Raw genomic sequence first — 19332 nt, 5'->3', positions numbered from 1 at the left:
GTAAAAAAAGCAAGATAATCCTCCATTCACTGACAGAGCCCAGGTTTCATTTGCACTTCATCTCAGAGACTCTACTTTCTTTTCTCACACAAATTGCAAGACGAGCCTTCAAAACCGCCAGTGTGCTTCAAAACAGGAAGCAGCCCATCAGCCCATCACAGAAAGTTTCCTGTAACTCCACTGAGAGCAGAGACGAGCGACAACAGAGGGGAGAGAAAGAGAATGAAAAAAACGTCATGCGAAACCCACATTACTCTCAAATCTAGATATAAGGTTTTGTTATTTTTAGGTTTCACAAAGAGCCAAGACATGTGATTGAGAACAAGTTCAGAATAACATTTCAGAAACTCCTTTTTGTAAATTTAGAAACTTTGCAAAAAAACAAACTTTTTTAAATACTGGACTGGATGTTGAACATCTTCTATTTATATTATGTAATTAGAAATATTTATATAATAATATATGATACATATATTTATCTTGCTTCCTCTTTTGCATCAGCCACAGCAATTTAGTATTGAAAATTATTCAATATCAATAGTTACTCACCAAGTAGCTCTTTGTTCATCCAGCATAATTGCTGTTAGGTTCATTTCTGCAGTTTGTCTTTGGTGCTGCACATTTAAATACTGTGAATTTAAAATAAATAAATAGCACAAAATATGTTGATTTACAGATGGACAACATTGTTTTAGGAGCTGAATGACATGGGATTACATCATTTAAATGTACAAAAACACAGTCTTTATCAAGTTCTCCAGTGGAAGGCAATAGCTTGTTCTATGCTGCTGAAATTATTTTCACTAGTAGCCTATACGTTTAGGGCAGATTCAAATTAGTCTTCAGATTCCCAGGGTTTACCTTTGCTTTATTTAAAAACATAACTCTGGCTGATACCCTCAAAGCTACTGCAAAAATAACCCATGTGGTCATGCTATTGCTAACAGTCTTCCTCTGGTGCGTCTCTGAGAAAAGCCACCAGACTGTTTTATTTACTGCCTGTAGACACAGGCAGTAAATAAAAATGAAAGATTCTAACTGAAAGTATATTTGAATAAAGTTGGGCCAAACCCACAGGAAGTGGGCTACAAAGAGCTAAGTGTTGAAGTGAATCATAAGGCTGGGCTGCTAGCAAAGCACTAGAAACATTTTAGTTTTTCATACTGAAATATTACATTTACTCTTAATTTAGACACCTGTTCAATTGCTTGTTATTTCAATGGAAACTGATCTACTTGAAGTCTCACGCACAACCATCTCTCAGGTGTATAGAGAATGTCCAAAAAAATAGAATATATGCAGTGACCAGCAGTTGTGAGGACCACAAAAGCTATGTAAATGTCAAAGGTCAGAAGAGGATAGGCATACAGGTTCAAAATGATAGGAAGGAAACAGTAGCTCAGTTAGCCAGTTATTTATAATAAAGTTATGCAGAATACCAGCTCTCAACACAAAATCTCTGAGAAATGTGTCCAGTACCGTGTTGAATCTATGCCTTCAAGAATCAGTGCAGTTCTGAAAGTAAAATGGGGTCAAACAAGGTTCTAGCAAGGTGTACCTAATAAAGTGGTTGATGAATGTATAAACACGAAAGATAGAAAACCCCAAAGAACATGATGTCTTCCACAGAGTAGACTGATTAATGTCATGGCTGATTAATTTAAAAGGTGGAAAGCACATATTTGACACTCAGGCGGAAAATACCAATACAAGCCCTAGAATTGTCGCAGAGATTATACATTCTGATAAGCATTTGGCCCCAGGGTTTCACAGACAATTAAATATTTATTTTCTAAATCTCAGAGGGCTGCATGGTGGTGCAGCAACAAGAAGGTCCAGAGTTTAAATCCCAGCCTGAGGTCTTTCTGCATGAAGTTTGCATGTTCTCCATGTGCATGCATGGGTTCTCTGTGGGTACTCCGGATTCCTCCCACAGTCCAAAAGCATGACTGTCAATGTATTTGGCAGGTGTTTATTCTAGATTTTAAGTAAGTCATTTTCTACGGCTTATTCCATAGTGGGTCACGGGAGAGCTGGTGCCTATCTCCAGCAGTCTATGGGCAAGAGGCAGGGTACACCCTGGACAGGTCGCCAGTCCGTCGCAGGGCAACACACAAACAACCAAGCACACACTCATTCACACACCTAAGGGCAATTTTAGAGTGACCAATTAACCTAACTGGCATGTCTTTGGACTGTGGGAGGAAGCCGGAGTACCCAGTGAGAACCCATGCCTGCACGGGGAGAACATGCAAACTCCATGCAGAAAGACCCCCAGCCAGGAATCGAACCCAGAACCTTGCTGCAAGGCAACAGTGCTACCAACTGCGCCACCATGCAGCCCAGATTTTAAGTCTATTGTAAGAATTATGATTATTGATTAATTAATATTTATCAAGAATTGTAATTTAAAATCATAATTTGAAAAAGATTAATTTCTTAACCAAAAATCATTACTTACGAATCGAAATCAGAGATATCCTCTGGTGTTGTAATTATGGCTCAAAGCCCTTCACAATTACAATTATTACATTCTCAGTAACAACTGATAACTATTACTAGATGTCACTGTTTAATCAACCGCTTCACCGAAGGTGGGGGAACTTTGACCTTATTTTGACAGACAAATCACTCTTGCTCAAAATAAACACAAACGCTTTCTCTTTATCTATGTGAATATTCATTAAATCAACAGCCCTGATACACCTCGCTATTCTGATTCAATAATCTTCACCTAATCAAGCATGCAAAAATTCTACACAAAAGGGGTAAATATCTAACAAACAGATAAAACAACATTGAGTGTGTATGAAGTGAAATCAGCAGTTATTGCAAAACAATAAGAAATATGGTACTGAGCAAAGCTTTGGGAGCGGCCTCCACCAAGCTGCCGTCATAAAACTCCCAAAGTTGGAGCTCAGTGAAACACAAAGGGTCATAAAACTTTTAGGCAGCAACCAGTGGAAAAACACTAAGAGTGAAGACAAAGGAATAGTGAGTTTTCACCATGAGGTTCTAGCAGTCCAACTTTAAGTTCACCTGAGTCTGCACTCAGGTGTTCAAAAAAACCATTAGACACGCAGAGCTTCAAAGCGCGGCGGCTTCAGAGTCCAACAGCAATCAAAGTTTAAATAAGACATTGCATGCACAAACAACTTAGAACACATTGGACTATAAGTGGCGATTCTAAATCGCCCTAAAATCCTACTCTATCCTGCCCAAGCTATTTCTAATAGAAATAAAACAAAACGGGATTTCTTGTCGTCTTCTGTGGAGCAGGGCGAGAGAGGGGGGGAGGTGTTACGCATCCGTAGCAAACTCAAAGGAAAATGGTCGGTCTTCGTCCTTTGGCCTCCTTTGGCAAAAGGGGAAAAATATGACGGACCGTCAGCAGTCGACTGGAACAAAACAAGGATGAAAATTTTGTCCCCTTGAAACCTCCTTGGTTTTTTTGGTTATGTGTTAAATCCACATTTTCGATCGGTAAAGTAAAGTTTACTGGTCTTCTTATCCCAGGAACCTCTTTCATGAGTTTGACCAGTAGGGAGAATGAATGAAAACCCATGTGTGAGTTTCTTTTCCAGAATGATGCGTGCTTCTGTTGCGTGGTAACCGCGTCTCGGTTTCCAGCAGGAGAGAGCGAAGGTGGGAGGCCTCATATTCTTATATAGCCCACTGTGACATCAGAGCTGCGAAGCCCCTTCCTGTCAGCTGCAATGTCTGCTGGGAGTTGTGGTTGCAGACCATCCTGGGGTACATAATAGCGATGACACTGGAAGGCATAGTGGCGCACAAATGGTCCAACACTATGTAGTAAAATCAAATTGACAAATAACTTGCCATTGATAATATTAGAACTGTAATAGTCACTATTGTGTATCATTTTAGAAGCAGTGGGAATATTTTTTTTGTTTCCGTAAAAAAAAACTGCAATTAGATCATGTTTGTTTAAATATTTGTGCAAATACAATGAAACTGTTGTATTTTTTACTCTCATGTCTGCCCATGCTCATGATTGACAGTAATGACTGTGTGGGTATGTGATTACTTTTGTTCCTGTTGCAGCACTAGTTCGAAACACTGAACAGATGGACAAATGTCTAAATGAATAGAGTGTGAAGCAAGACTAAGAGGCACAGCCTATTAGATGTGGTAATTACAAAGGAAGATGCAAGACTGGAAACATGCCACACAAAGAAAGTTTGAACTATACAACTTAACGACCAGATAGATCAAGCTCCAGTTGCAGAAGTCAACTGCTCAGTATCTTTGGTATAAAAAAAATACAAAATACCTTGGCCCATTGCCTTCATTAGACAGCTAATAAGCATGTATGGGCTGAATCACATGTGTTCAACAAGCTTGTATCACTAATTATGTCTCAAAGTCACCAGAACGAAGATGCGGTCATTAGTAGGTGGCATCTTTGATCCACTAATTAAGACAAAAGGAGAGGAGAAGGAAAGACAGTTGCTCCACCTGTGACCGGGTGCGTGTTGTTTGTGTGACAGAAGATAACTGATGATAAACAACACAGTTTATTTCAAGAGTCACTCAACACCAACGGGCATGTGTGCTTTTTATTTGTAATATGAAACAGTGTATGTGCAAGAATTGAAGCGTTAACGTCTACGACAAGAAACACTGCAGTAATATCTGAGAAGGATGATTAAAAAAAACAGTTAAATCACATCAAACACTAAACAGTACTGACTGTTATTTTTTATTCTAAAAAAAGAGAGATGTTTTAATTGAAAATATGTCAAATAGATGTGAGCCGCTTATTGGTAAGAAAAAGGGTCGGGTGAGCTTAGCATAGAAAGCTTAAGCAGTGAGTAAACAGCCATTCAGGCTGTTTATGAGCCTAAAGTTCATCAGGTCAGAAAATCCTTTTGTAATGGTTTTAAAATTTTATGTGTCCACTCATTACAAATGTGTCTGCAGACTGCGTTAAATCTTTGATTTTCATTTATGAAATTTAGCATATATTTACTCACCATCCGCAACTGCTCTCATTTAGCTAAGCCATTTTATTTCAGTCTTGACTATTTATTCCCTGTGTCTGAGTCAAATGAAGGAGTGAGAGTTTTCACTCCTTCCACTTCCTTAGATTGAAGTCACTATTTAAGGGCTAACAACATATTGTTGTGGGGAAACTAAGTGCAGATGGATTTATTGAGTTTGAGAGGTGTGACAAATGCTGTCTGGAATAATGTTTTCAAAGCTACACTACTGGTGTGTAGTTAAACCATCATGGTTAAAACAGATTGTTTTATGAGGATAAAATGGAGACTTGCACAACCACTGCATCTTGTGTAAAGATGGCCAAGGGACGTTCTACTCCAAGGCTCAGGAGCCAGTGTCGTGCATGTTTTATACGCTCTTCTGGTTTCACAAACCTGAATCAAAGGGTTATATTTACAAGACTTTGCAGAACCACATGATAAAATGAGGAGGTAATTCAGCCATTAATTCAACAAGGCAATGCCTACAAGCAATTTCAGGCACTAAACTGAAGCTGTAGCACAGCTTCAAACATGATCTTGTGGAATATATCAAACATACACTAATGATTTTGGTAGTCTATTTTGCATTTCAAGCTCTACTCTTGCCTTCCTGCCAGTTGCTTCCTCTGGCAGCCTTGGCTTGGTTCTCTTGAGCCCATCCACAACCCTAGCACCCCCCTTGGACTCTGAGGTCAGAGACCCTCTTTTCATTTCCTCACAAGGGGTAGAGATCATCAGCGCTCATCAGTCCATGACATGTTGAGCTACATGGCCATGGAGTGATGAAATTGGAGCCTTGACGCCAAACACAGAAGTTACACTATATTAGTTAATATAAGTTGTTTTTAAACATTTATACAAGAGTTGTCTGACTGTATTGTGTTTAAGTGGGGCTACATTTAATATACGCAAAACATCAGCTCTTGAGGACTGGATTTGGACCCCCCTGAAATAGGCTATTTCGCCTGTTGGGAGGTATGAACCTAAACATGCCTGTGCACATCAGAGTAACAATGCTGGTCAAAACTGGAGCAGAAATTATAGCATTTATCTAAATGCTGCCAGAAATTTGGTGTTTTAAATTGCAGCTTTTGTTGCAAGTCATCATTTCTCACTGTAGTGAATTACAGGTAAACTGTGTTTATCACAGGGCACTTTGTAATCCCACCATACGGTGCTGATCTGTTAGGTCTCCAAGTTACTGCTTTCAGACCACATGTTGACTTCCTCCTTCTCACTGGATAAATTGCCTTAACCTTTGAAATGGGTTCATTAACTCAAATTTGATCTAGAGACGTTGATATCACTGCTGCATCTTGAGGGGGTTTCACGTGTTTTATACTGTTTTGTGCATGTTAAGGTCTCCAAGACTACAGATTTTAAAATCTACACCAGTAGGAGTTAGACTTTCCCTGGAGATCCATCCTGAAACGTTGTTTTGGCAGTATAAGGTTTTCCTTCTTTTGCACAACTACGGTATGTCATCCTTAAAGTAATTTGATTAATGTCTCTCAAGTGAAAACCTCTCAAAATAAGAGCAAGAGGGGAAAAAAGGCTTTGGCTATATAAAGTTTGTTGAATCTTTCAGGAGGAGGGTCAGATAAGACAGAAACCAGAAGTGAGTGTTTCAAACAGAAAGTGGAAAAAACATGAGCAGTAGGAGAAATAATACTGCAGGTACAAGTGTGTCCTATTGTGTTTATATGTAAAGCTAAACAACGTCTTCAAATGACTTTCTGTTCTTACTTTTTTTTTACTTGAAACCCTTTTATTCAAATTGTGTTAAGACACAGATGCAAAAACAATTCAGTACAGGTGTCTTGCCAAAGTCCTTATATAAACGTGGAAAAGCTTGCCCTGCCGGAGATAAAGGTCGGCTTTAACCACATTGAACACAGAGGACAAATGAAATGAAAAGGATTCATTTTGCCTTTTCACATGCATTCTCTCTGAATTGCCCTAAAAATACTTTTTTTATTAAAAAAAACACACTAGTCTATCATGATATCTTTCTGTGTGCAACAGCCAGATGCTATTTAAACTGCAAATATACGTCTTTTGGCTGCAAATGCCAATCTTAGAGTCTAGATAAACACAGCAGGAGGCCCATTTCTAATGAAGCTGACCTAATCACATGTAGGCCATACCTTTACGTCACTAGGGGAAAGAGTTACTGGGAATGCAAAAATAAGACAAAACTCAAGTAAATAAAATGCTCTTTCAGCTTACAGCATCATTAAGTGGAATATTAATCCACTCACCAACAACATTGCAAATATTCTCGGGCTACTTATAAGCTATGTAAGGTTTCAAAGAGTTACCGTTTAAAAATCATAAATTCCCTTCATACCTTTTCTGCGGCTTAAAGTCCTTTTAATGAGATGCCAGGGAAAGTCCAGGAGAGTCTGCAGTTTTATCTGACAATATGGAAAACTGTAAGGTTATCAAAAAACGTCATGTCAGGCCATGCCAAGCTGCAACTTGTAACACTACAAGATGATTAAACATCAGGTCTTGGATGTTCTGGTGATGCATTACAAGAATCCTGAAAATATCACAGAAAAAAGGCAAATCAGCCGTTCTTCCTAATAAGACACCTTGAATGATACATGAAGTCCAGCCAGTCCTCATACACCATAACACTCCCTCTCCAGTCAGGTGGCAGAGCTGTACAGGACAAGCAGAGAGATCTTGAGAGAAGGTACAAAAGCACTAAAAACTCACAGAAGTGAAAGGCATCTCAACATAGCAAATAACGTTTCTATACTATGTCAATGTCAACTTTATCTATATATCACTTTACAACAAACAAGTCACACCAGTGCTTCACAGCTAGCACAATAAAAAACTAATAGGAGTAGTTAAAAGCACACACACACACACACACACACACAAACACACACACACCGAAGATATAAATAAAATAATTCATTGGTATAAAAAGAAATGAAAAATTTTGTAAAAATACCAATAATTAAGATATCAAACGGTATTTAATTCAGATTAAAGCATATTAAAAGTCTTAAGATTGTGAGCAACCCTTTTATGAATCAGTAGATTATTCCAGTTATGGGGTTGCAACAGAGAAGGCATAAACACAAACACTTTTCTGACTTGACCTCAGAACATCTAAGGGCAACTGGTTGTTTGACCTTAGTGTTCTTGTGGATGTATGGTGTTTTAGAAGATCCTTTAAATACGATGGGGCAAGACGATTGAGACCCTTACAAACCGGTGGCAACGTTTTAAAATCGATCCTGCAATGTACAGGCTGCCAGTGGAGTGGAGCCAGAACTGGAGTTATGTTCCTGTTTTCTAGTTCCTGTTAACAGACGAGCAGCAACATTTTGCACAAGCCACAGACGGTGAAGGGCTGACTGATCTAAACTGGCATAAAGGGAATTACAATAATATAGGCGGGGTTGATATAAAAACACAGATCAATATTTCAAAATCCTTAGGAAGAAAATAAGGCTTTACCTTAGCAAGAAGTTATCGCTGAAAAAACATCTGTCCTGACAACTGAACTGATTTGCTTTGTAAATTTAAAGGAGCAGTCAAAGAATATGCCATGATTCCTGACAGAAGAGCGATTGTATGACAGAAAGGGGTTAAGAATGGTATTGGGAAGATCTGATCTACCAAATACCATAACCTCAGTTTTATTATTGTTGAGGTGGAGGAAGTGTGAGATTTTCCAGGTCTTTATATCTGCAAGACAGTTCAATAAAGGCTTCAGAGTTTTTTACTGTTTATGAATAGGCAGATAGATTTGAACTTCATCAGCAAAGCAGTGGAATAAGATGTTATATTTCCAAAAAACAGAACATAATGGAACCGATATAAGGAAAATGAGACTGGCTCTGGACTGTCCCCTAGGATGGTTCATTTTCCATTACATTTCAATGTGGCCAGGATTGTCAATGGCAAAGTTACCCCACAGTCTGAAAAAGTAACGTGATGTGATTTGTACTGTATGTGACTCTAACAAAACAACTGCTGCTCAGTCCATGGCTATTGTCAGACTCAGAGTGACATGAAAGAGCCAAAGAAGGCTGCAGGGGCAAGACGAACCACTGGATAAGTAGAGGAGAGAGAGGGAAGCCGAGTATCAAACAGAAGGGTACAAGCTAGAGGACGTGTGAGGGTAAGTTAACACTACCTAATGTTAGCTTGCTAAAAGGGTCATATACCCAATAAGCCCAGTGTGGAACGATTTAACAGTTTGAAATTAGTTATTAATATGTGCTGTGACATCGGAAGCTGCCCCCTACCTAATCAGTAACCAACAGTCTTCTGACGTCACATTTTAAGCACAGGTCGGCTCGCTTTAAACCACAAACAAGCAGGAACTAAACAGCGGCTCCACTTAAATGTTACTAATGGAAAAGACTAAAAAGTGAGTAGATCCGTACCGAATCGTGCTGAGTAGGGTCTAGTGGAAGAGGGGCACGACTCAAACCAATGTAGAGCAGTTTCTTTAATGCCCACACAATGCTCAAGCCTTGATAAAAGGATGATCTACAGTGTCGCCCATACCCCTTAGATCTAAAACCATCAGAAAAGCAGGGATTCCTAAATCAACACATATTTAAGGTCAACCAAAACCCTTAAAAGAGCAGTCAGACTGAAAGGCAGCTTGAAGGCAGTCTCACGACACGTCAAGGCCAACCAATAAAGTGTGCAATCAGTGAGACTCTTCATACTGAGCTACCTTGAACTCCCAGAAAGCTTTGTTAGAGTGCTATACACAGATTACAACTCAGTCATTAATACCATGTGAGGAACATGACATAAACAGATCATTAAGTCATGTCCAAAACGACAAACTGGAGCCAAAACATTGGCTCCACCTCTCCTCTTCCATTGCACTCAATACTGCCTGGCTATGCAACTGTGTGCTGCCTCCACTGCTCTTTGCACCTTGCTGACCCAAAACACTCCATCATTTGTGTGCATGACGATACTGTGGTTGGCCTCATAGTGGAATGTGAAGAATCAGTTTGTAGAGATCAAGGTCAGAGATTGACAGTCATGTTCCATGCAAACAACCTGGAGCTAAACAATGAGAAAAGAAGTCACTATTAACTTCTGTGAACAAAGAACAGAAAACACCCCATTGGTTTATCAAATGAACTGCCAGAAGAGCACGCTCCAAACTTTAAATTTCTTAAAGGCGACAGTGGCTCAGTAGGAAGAGTAGTCGTCTTGCAATCAGAAGGTTGTGGGTTTGATTCCAGCTTCCTCCTGCCATATGTTGATGTGCCCCTGGGCAAGGCACTTAACCTCAAGTTGCCTACCGCTCTGCGTATCGGTGTATGAATGTGTGACCGTTAGTGAGTGCGATTGGGTGAATGTGGTGCTAGTGTAAAGTGGTCTGTATGACTGGAAAAGCGCTATATAAGTTCAGTCCATTTACCATTTAAAGCTCACATATCAGAGGACCTCTGACGAGCCATAAACACAGCTGTCAATGCTAATTTAAAGCTCAGCAATGACTTCTCTTGAGATAAAAACCTTTTAGTTGCATTTTATCCCTCTGGCAAAGAGAACAAACTGACATGTAGCATTGTGGCACAGTAGTCCGTCAGTTTCGTTTCAAACAAGAGAAATCTTCAGATAGTATCAGCTGATAAAAATCTCTACCTGTCTGATGCCCTTCATGGAAGATCTCTAAAACACTTCATGCATTTAAAGTAACAAAGCATTAAAGATTTATCTCACTAAGCACATTTCTCTGAACCTGTGCAAGTTGATATAGTTGAAGGAATTGTTTGGAATTGTTTGAAGTGGGGTTTTGTGGACTTGTTATCAAAAGTCAGTATCTAGCCTGCAGAATGCATTTATCTGAATGACCTCAGAGTGGAAAAAATAGATCAGTTCTCTTTAAAGAGGCGAGCCAGCACCAGATCAGACTGAGGTCACTTCCAAAGAGGATTAGTCGATCTTTACACAACTACAGTCTGACAGAACTCTCGCTGGTTTATGTGAATGTTTATTTCATAAATCTGATGGTATGTACAGTAAAATATTCGATTATTTCAAATTACGTTAATGCACATTGGAAACAGTGGGTTATGTTAAAATCAACCAATTAATTTTACAAGACAGGTTTAGCCCAACTGGCTAATGGAACTTAATACAAAATGGCGAACTGATGTCTCCCAGTCTGCTGTACTGTCCGTTCAATTGCGAAACCTACATGACGGTGAGATGGTGACTGCTAACGTCTACTGCAGGAAACCCCAGTTGAAAACCGTCTGAACTAACTTTCCATGTCAGTCAGTTAACCAGCAGCCCCTGTCAAAAAAGCTTGCAATTTTAAAGAAGGTCATTATCAGCTTTGCACATGTACAGTGCCTTGCATAAGGGTTCTTACCTCTTAGACCTTATCATATTTTGTCATATCACAGCCACTAGTTCTAGTGTATTTTATTGGGATTTTATGTAATAGACCAACACAAAGTAGAGTACAATTCTTAAGTTGAAAAGGAATATATCAGTGTCCAATTTATTTAACATAAATATCAATAAAAATCAAACAAGTGTAATATCCATTTGTAATCAGTCAATACCATGTCAAACCACCATTTGTTGCAGTAACAGCTGCAAGTCTTCTGTGGTATGTCTCTTTGCCCATCTAGAGACTTACATTGTAACCAATAATCTTTGCAAAAATAGCTAATGCTCAGTCAGACTGGCAGGCATGGATCTATGAACATTAAATTTTAAATCTTTCAACAGATGACACTGTCCAAGCATCTGGACATTGATTGAGCCATTCTAACAAATAAATATGCCTTAACCTAAATTAGACTGTATTATATCAAAAATATGTAATTTCAATCCTGCTGGTGATTTCTTTCTTTCATTCATTATTAAATATCCCCTCCACTTTCTTTGAGCTTCAGTATTTAATCTAAACCATTATCTCAAATCTCTTGTTGTACCTTTTTGGTTGCTGTCCTGCTGGATAGTTAAACTTCATTCTGGCCCCAAGTCTTTTGCAACCTCTAACAGTGCTATTTATCTTTACTAAACTCTGACCAGCTTCCCTCTCCCTAAACAAAGTCACCCCCACAGCATGACACTGCCATCCTCATGTTTCACCTTGGGGATGGTATGTTTAGGGGTAATTTGTAATGTTAATTTTCCACCACAAATAGCATTTTGAACATTGTCCAAAAACTACAGTCTTGGTCTCCTCTTATCTTTGTCTCATCTCTATGTTTGCTGTGTCCCTTACATTGCTTGTGGCAAAGTAGAAATAAGACTTTGTATGTTTTTTGTAATTCTATTTATCTTTCTGACTTTGTTTTCCTTAAAGCACTTTGAATTAATTGAATCTTTTGTATGAATGGTACTATACCAATAAACTTGCCATGCATTTTTTTCAACAATAATTTTATTTTTATTTTTTCTTAAATGCCAGATTTTTCACGTGAACACTAATTTTGACCAATAAACCTTTGCGGCCTTCGCAGAACAGCTGTATCCATACTGATATAAAATTACACATATGTAGATGTACTCCATTTAATAAGGTGCCTTCTGAAGGAAGTTGGTTGCACTGGATTCATTTAGGGGTATCAGAGTAAAGGGGTTTGAATACGATGTATGCCATTCTTTACATATTTTTATTTGCAACTAAATTTTAAATACCATGCATTCTTTTCCAACTACTTCATGTTCATCATGTTCTACAGATGTTTGTAGGTGTAACATGACAAAATGTGAAAAGGTTAAGGAAGCTTGAAAACATTTGCAAAGCGTGTTATAACATCCCATTAATTATTCGGCAAATTTTATGTATTAAATAATAAATAGGAGAAAACGTATATAGAGAAAAAGAAATAAGGCTCACAAGTATCTGGGCTTATCTTAATGTGTGCACAGCATATACTCTTAGCTTTCAGATAAATAGAGCACAGTGTGGTCAGGTCAGTCTGATCAGAGTATGGGAATTATGAGAAACAGAAACTGTGGTGAGCGAGCCGTCTCAACTGCTGTCTCTGACTATACACCCCTGCCCTTGTGGCAAGCACAGCAGCAGATGCTCTTTGAACGTTTCAAACCCTTGATGCCCCACGTGCACACGTACGCACAATCACTCCGACACAAAAATAAAACGAAGCAACTAAAAAAAGGGTCATTTCAAAAGGTCGTTTTGTCAGCGGGCTAACCACAGTTTTAGGTGACATACGTCATGGATGTAACTGCGAACATCAAGAACAGGTGCTCAGGTATCAATGGTGAGCATGAAAGAGGTGTTCAAAGTGTCAAGTCGAAACTGGATATTTAGTAAGTAAAAAGAATGTAAGATATCCATGTACAGAGATTTTGTCTTTTGAACCCTTTAAGAGTAATGTACACCTTTCTTTTGTAATTTAATTTGCTTCTTGACAGAACCTCTTAGCTATAATTACATGCTATAAAGCATTTAGATCTTTAGCGTTAATCAGAGCATACTTTCTCTTGTTAGTCAATAAATAACTGTCTGAAATCTCAGTATTAAGTCTCTCTGATTTCTACAGAGAGTAAAGGAATCTGGGAAGAAGTTCCAGTAAGTTTTAATTCAATAAAACACATAATTATGTTGTTAAAAATCCTCCACAGGGCCAACAACGCTACCTTAAAGAAATGCCCCCCACCCCCCATGTCTTTGGCTCTGTCTTGTTTCTGAGGAACTGCCTGTGGTGATTCATTTGCTCTGGCGCTGCCCTCAAGTCACTTTTTGTTTCCCACTAGTTGCTATTTTGGAAGTCATTTCACAGCAGTTCTAAAAATTATAAGGCTGGAAATTTGATTTGGAAAAGTTCCTTAACAGAAGATTAGATGATTGGGATTTTATACAAACATATATGATTTGCAGTTAAAGAACAAAAAGCATCAGAAGTAAATAAAGATACTATTACAGAAAATTACAATTATAATGACTAACTAACTCTTGTGCTTCTTATTTAAATTGTTACAGTATAAAGAGGGTGTAATGACATCTGGTGATATTAAAACACCATAAAATTTAAACAACTCACGAAGAGCTACCTAGTTGCTGAATATGGAAGCAAATCGTTACCATTTCAAATGAAAAAGCATTTGCTGAAATGCTTTTTCATTTTAAGAATGTGGCTGCATTATTTGACCCATAAATAAAATTAGTAATCAATCATCCTATTTGCATTTTCTTCTTCACGACTGCACATTTTATGCCATAATCAAAAAGAAAACAAAGCAGACATTGCTTTTTCGTTTTCGTGGTCTGCCCACAAAGTACTGCCCAGAACTCGAAAACGAAAAAGCATTCCGAGCGGCGGGCACAGCAGAGTGACGTCAGCAGCCGCTCTTCCTCAGCTCCCTGCTGACCGAGCTACCCATCTTGTTCGGTAGGGGGCGCTGTGCATGTCTGCATTGGCTGCCACCGAAGCTGCCAGTTCTGCCTGCCACTGCCACAAATTGAGCTAGGCCCTGCTGCAATTCAATCAATTTCTCGGCACGTTTGCAATGTAATGCAAACATTAAAAAAAAAAATTTTATTTAAATATTTCAAATGAAAAAGCATTTCTGAAAATGCTTTTTCATTTGAAATATGGTAACGATTGGCTTCCATAGCTGAAAGCATCAGAGAAGTATCCGGTCGCAGACATCATCACCATCTGTTTTACTTAAATCAGCTCAAAATGAAAGCGTTTATATAAGTGGAATAAAACATTTCAGCTGAACAAGGTCTATTTTTCTATATTAAGTTATGTTGTCTGAGCCTCTTGTTGGGACCCAGCCATGGATTTCAACATTAAACCCTGGTACGAACTCTTCTGGAACTTTCAAAATAAATTGCATTTAACTGACTTCCAGCAACGGAGGAAAGGTGGGCTAGCAGCAGACTTCCCATGATGCCTCTGTCTGAATAAGAGCACCCCCTCCCCAACAAGCCGACCTCTTCCACTGTTCCTCTTTGTGGGACCAGGATAGGGGAGGCCCAGCGTGCTGATGTCTCTTTGCTGGCATAAAGACATAAACTCTTCAACTGGATACAAGAGTGTCATCCCGCGATCATATGCACAAGTTAAGTGTGAGTGAATAACGGTTTGTGTACCCAGTATTCATTCATAAAAACGGGAATTAAGGTACACGCCTGGCTTGACTTTCTCTCTCTGAGGCCTGCAGAAGCAAGAGAAGTTCCCTACAGAGAAGCGGTCTCTACGAAGCCGAGCGGAGCGGTCTCCCAGTCTGGAAGGAAGACAGCAGAGACCCCATCACCGTGGTAACGTGCAGTGTGGTTGGCGGACTTTCATCCACAGCTACAGAGGTTAGCTAGAAGCTAACCCTTTGTTCACAGAGCTCTTTTCAAACTTCATCATTGCTTGGACAACGTTCCTCACCACAGTTCATGAGGTTAAGTGTTTGGGCAGAAAACATAGAAATGATTTAGGTTGAAATGATCTAAACGTTTTTTATTTTATGAACTTTGGTTTCGTTTGTGTTGAACTCAGCTATCTTGGTGCTAGCAGGCTATCTGCAGCACACGTGCTCAGTTTTTTTTCTGTGTTTGTGTGTTTTAAAGTTAAGACAAACTTTATTTAAAGGGTGATTTTAAACAGAAGATTGATCATAACGCACCGTCCGCGCTTATGCATTTTAACCCTTTTATTGATGGTATTTTTAAAGCTGTGTGTTTGATTCTGGTGCTAAGCTATCAGCTTCTTTGTTAGCTTAACTGCTAACAGCTAAGGACACGTGCTTGCTGCCAAATAATATTTACCCAGAAAGGTTAGTTTTCAATCCAGTAAATAATGTGTCCCTAACATCATTTTACTAAATTTGATAACTAAGTAAACACCATTAATCCCAATTTCTCCAGAAAGATTTGGCTCTTTCCAAAATATTCCCTTAATAATATTCCTTCAAATATTATTTTAATAAATAAAGGCAGCTAATGAGACACCGTTGAGAAATGGTCATCCAGAAGGTTGGTTTTATTCAGCAGATCATTATTTAAAACATAATTTTATTAAAATAATATTTTATCTGATCTTGCATTGTGAATGTTTGTCTAAACGTTTGCTGATTATTGTCTAAGTTAGTTCCAAGACTAACTTAACTTCATTTCCAGATTCTTCAAGATAATCATTGCATCACTCTTTTGGTCATGGTTTCAACCATCTTTAATCAACTTGTTTATATTGTACATAGTCCATTAGTCTTCGTTATTCTTTAATTCTGCTTGGTAGTTAGTTGGATTGTTTTAGCATAGTAAAGGGTTTGTTAATTGAAATATGTTTGACTTTGAGTTGACTTATTTTTGTTAATAAATTCTTGTATTTTAAGAAATAGTGTGAATTCATTCATGTGTGTGCAGAGTTTATGCTGTTCAATAATGTCAGAGCTCGTCTCACCCTTTTCTATTTTGTCCTAATACCATCGCCTTACTGGGCTGGTATTCAAAGGATAACCCTTAACAGACTGAAATATTATTTGATAAAACATTAATATTAATCTCACATTTATAATCCCAACACTGTCAGCTGTATTAACCCATCAGATATCTGCGTCTAGTTCTCGAGGACTGGACTTGGGCACCCCTGGCTTAGCCTGTTTTTGCTTGCATCCTTTATAACCCAGGTGTCACAGAGAAACAGCCCTCCAGACCTAAAGTCCTACCAACAGTCAAATTAGAATTACTAATGATCCTGAATCATATCTCCCAGGATTATGTGGGAAACCTGAAAGACCACACACAAAGACAAACCTGAGCAACTGAGTGCTGATAGCTGCACCACCTCGCCACACTGTTTATGGTTGAGGTTTATTCCCCCAAGATTACTTATTTTAGTGCACTGGCAGAGGCCAACATATTTTATTTAAAAAACCCCGGTACTTCAAAAATGTCTTGAATCCATGCACTCCGACAAGGTTCTCAGTGTCTTAGAGAGACTGGCCCACAGCATCATAGAATGTGCACTGTCCTTAGGGCATGAGTTGTTTTTCATCTTTTCTTCTTCCCCAAACTCACCTAAAGTTACTGTTTTCAAAAAGCCTAGTCTTAGTCCCATCTGACCAAACCACATGGTTCCAGGTAAAGTGTGAGCAGAGTTTAGCAAACTTCACATATTTACAATTGTGATGGTCATACAGAAAAGGCCTTCTTTCCTGTCATGCCAAGAAAAATACAACCTTCAAACTGGAGACAGGCAGAGGCACAATCTGAGACTTCTGGAATGCTAATTTGCTGTCTTTACGGGCACGAAAATAAAACAGAAAGACTATCAGTGTCTTTTGACAGGACAAATAAGGATTTTTTTCTGCTGGTAATTTATTGCAAGAAATGTCAGAACAAGTGGGTGCCTTTTATTAGGAAGATTGATATCCACATCTCAGATGAACCTGAAGCAGAGTTAAACTAAGTGGTTGTCTGCTGCTGTATCTCCTTCACATGCATGAAGGAGACAGAAAAAAAGAGACAAGACAGCGTGAGGTACATACTAATGTAATACCCTCATTAACTTTGCTGAGGGGACCAGGAAACCACGCATGCACGGTGGAAACAAAACCTCGACTCCCGTGAAAAACCATTCTGGAATGTCATGTTTCCTGTTTATCAACCAACATAGCACCCCACAGTAATGCTTTGAGAAATATTCACTGCAACCTTAAAAGTATTACAGCAAAACAGAAACTCATGCTATTGTGCTGACAAGCTGGAATAATAACTCCTAACATGACATGGTTCAAATAAAATCATGTAAAATCAGCAGGTACAGGCAGGCTTTTGGTAATAGTAACATGCAAACTGCTGAAAGCTTGCTGGATGAGTCCTGGGAAGTGGCTGTGAATAGTAATGTTTGAGTCTTCCCACAGAGGCTCAGGTTAGATTTAGGTCTGGACTTTAACTAAACTATTCTGACACATGGATACATTTGGTATAAACCATTCCATTGCAGCTCTGGGTGTATGCATAGGGACGTTTTCCTGCTGGAAGGTGAACCTCTGCTCCTGTCTCAAGTCTGTTGCAGCCTCTAACAGGTTTTCTTCTAGGATTGCCCTGCATTTGGCCCCATCATATTTCCATCTTCTACACGTTGCCTTGTCATCTAAATGGTTTGTAACAAACAGCATAGGGCACTTCTTATTAGCTTTCTTTCAACAATTCAACTGAGCCCTTTTGGCTAACACAACCACCAAACACATTTGTATATTGACGCAATAGAAGGAGGTTAACCACGCAGCATGTTTTGATCCTTCCGTCATTGATGCATCACCACAGTGGTACTCCAATGCCGTTAAACATTAAACATGACACCCTATATCAAACGCACGCTCCCCACTGGGAGTCATTCAACACCATTTTTGACTGTAAGGCTCCAGAAACTTCAGTCGCTTTCAGACTGTTCGTGTCAGGAGCTGGCTGCAGCAGAGGAGCATCTACAAGAGCAGGCCTGTGTGTGGGCAAAGGGGTGAGAAACATTTGTCTAAACTTTATGTGCATGCATGTGTATGTGTTCCAGCAAAAGTGATTCGTTCCAACCAACAGCTCATGGCTTAATGGCAATATTGCAACACGAACTGTACGAGGAAATTGGCCAACAGGCCCTGCTTCCTGTCTTGCTGAGTCAGGGCCAATCACTCAGACACACACACTCACACACATACTAATATATTCAGAGTGAGAGAGAGGGAGAGAGATGCTGGCATGTTCTAATAATCATGTCCTTGCAGGCAGTAGTTCTGCAGACAAGCTACAGCTGGATATCCATATAAAACCTCCCACGTGCCCCAGGGGAGCCAAAACCATAAAACAGACAAAGTCAAGAAATGAGGTATCGATTAGAAGATATTGATATGGCTATGCATTAAAGGTTAACTTCCTTCAAAATCAAAGGTGTGTGGTGAGGAATGTAGATATTTAAGTTTAAATAAACTGCACATCTGTTGACTCGCAAGTCCAGGGAGTAGAATTAAATAAGAGGGTATTTAACTGTGAGCTAAAGAGGGCAGAAAGAATCTAATTTCAATCAAAACTCACTGCTGGGCCACACTAGGTTTTTATTTGAAAAAAAACAAAAACAACTACACAGTTATTCACTGCTTTATGTTGATCTGTCACAAAACTCCAGTAAGATACATTGAGGTTTGTGGTTTAAACATACGAAAAGTTGCATAGTTTAAATATTCTTGCAAGGTACTGCAACCCTTTCAGCACCATTTTACAGACTTAAGTAAGTTTTGATTTTAAAATAATATATTTAGCTTTATAAGATGATAATCCAATTGTTTTCCACATTCAGTGTGATATTGTTTGACCTGTTGAGCAGAATTAAGTGAACATTTC

General features: G+C 38.9%; 1 protein-coding gene across 1 annotated transcript in view; it reads right to left on the bottom strand.

Annotated features, from left to right (window-relative positions):
* Nucleotides 1–19332, bottom strand: part of LOC124879017 (inactive phospholipase C-like protein 2) — a 40981-nt gene that overhangs the window by 20611 nt on the left and 1038 nt on the right. The gene's annotated exons all lie outside the window — the stretch shown is intronic.

The sequence above is a fragment of the Girardinichthys multiradiatus genome, chromosome 13 (assembly GCF_021462225.1).
Source record: "Girardinichthys multiradiatus isolate DD_20200921_A chromosome 13, DD_fGirMul_XY1, whole genome shotgun sequence".
NCBI lineage: Eukaryota > Metazoa > Chordata > Actinopteri > Cyprinodontiformes > Goodeidae > Girardinichthys > Girardinichthys multiradiatus.
Note: the sequence above shows the minus strand (reverse complement) of the source record. Positions and strands in the feature narration are given on the sequence as shown.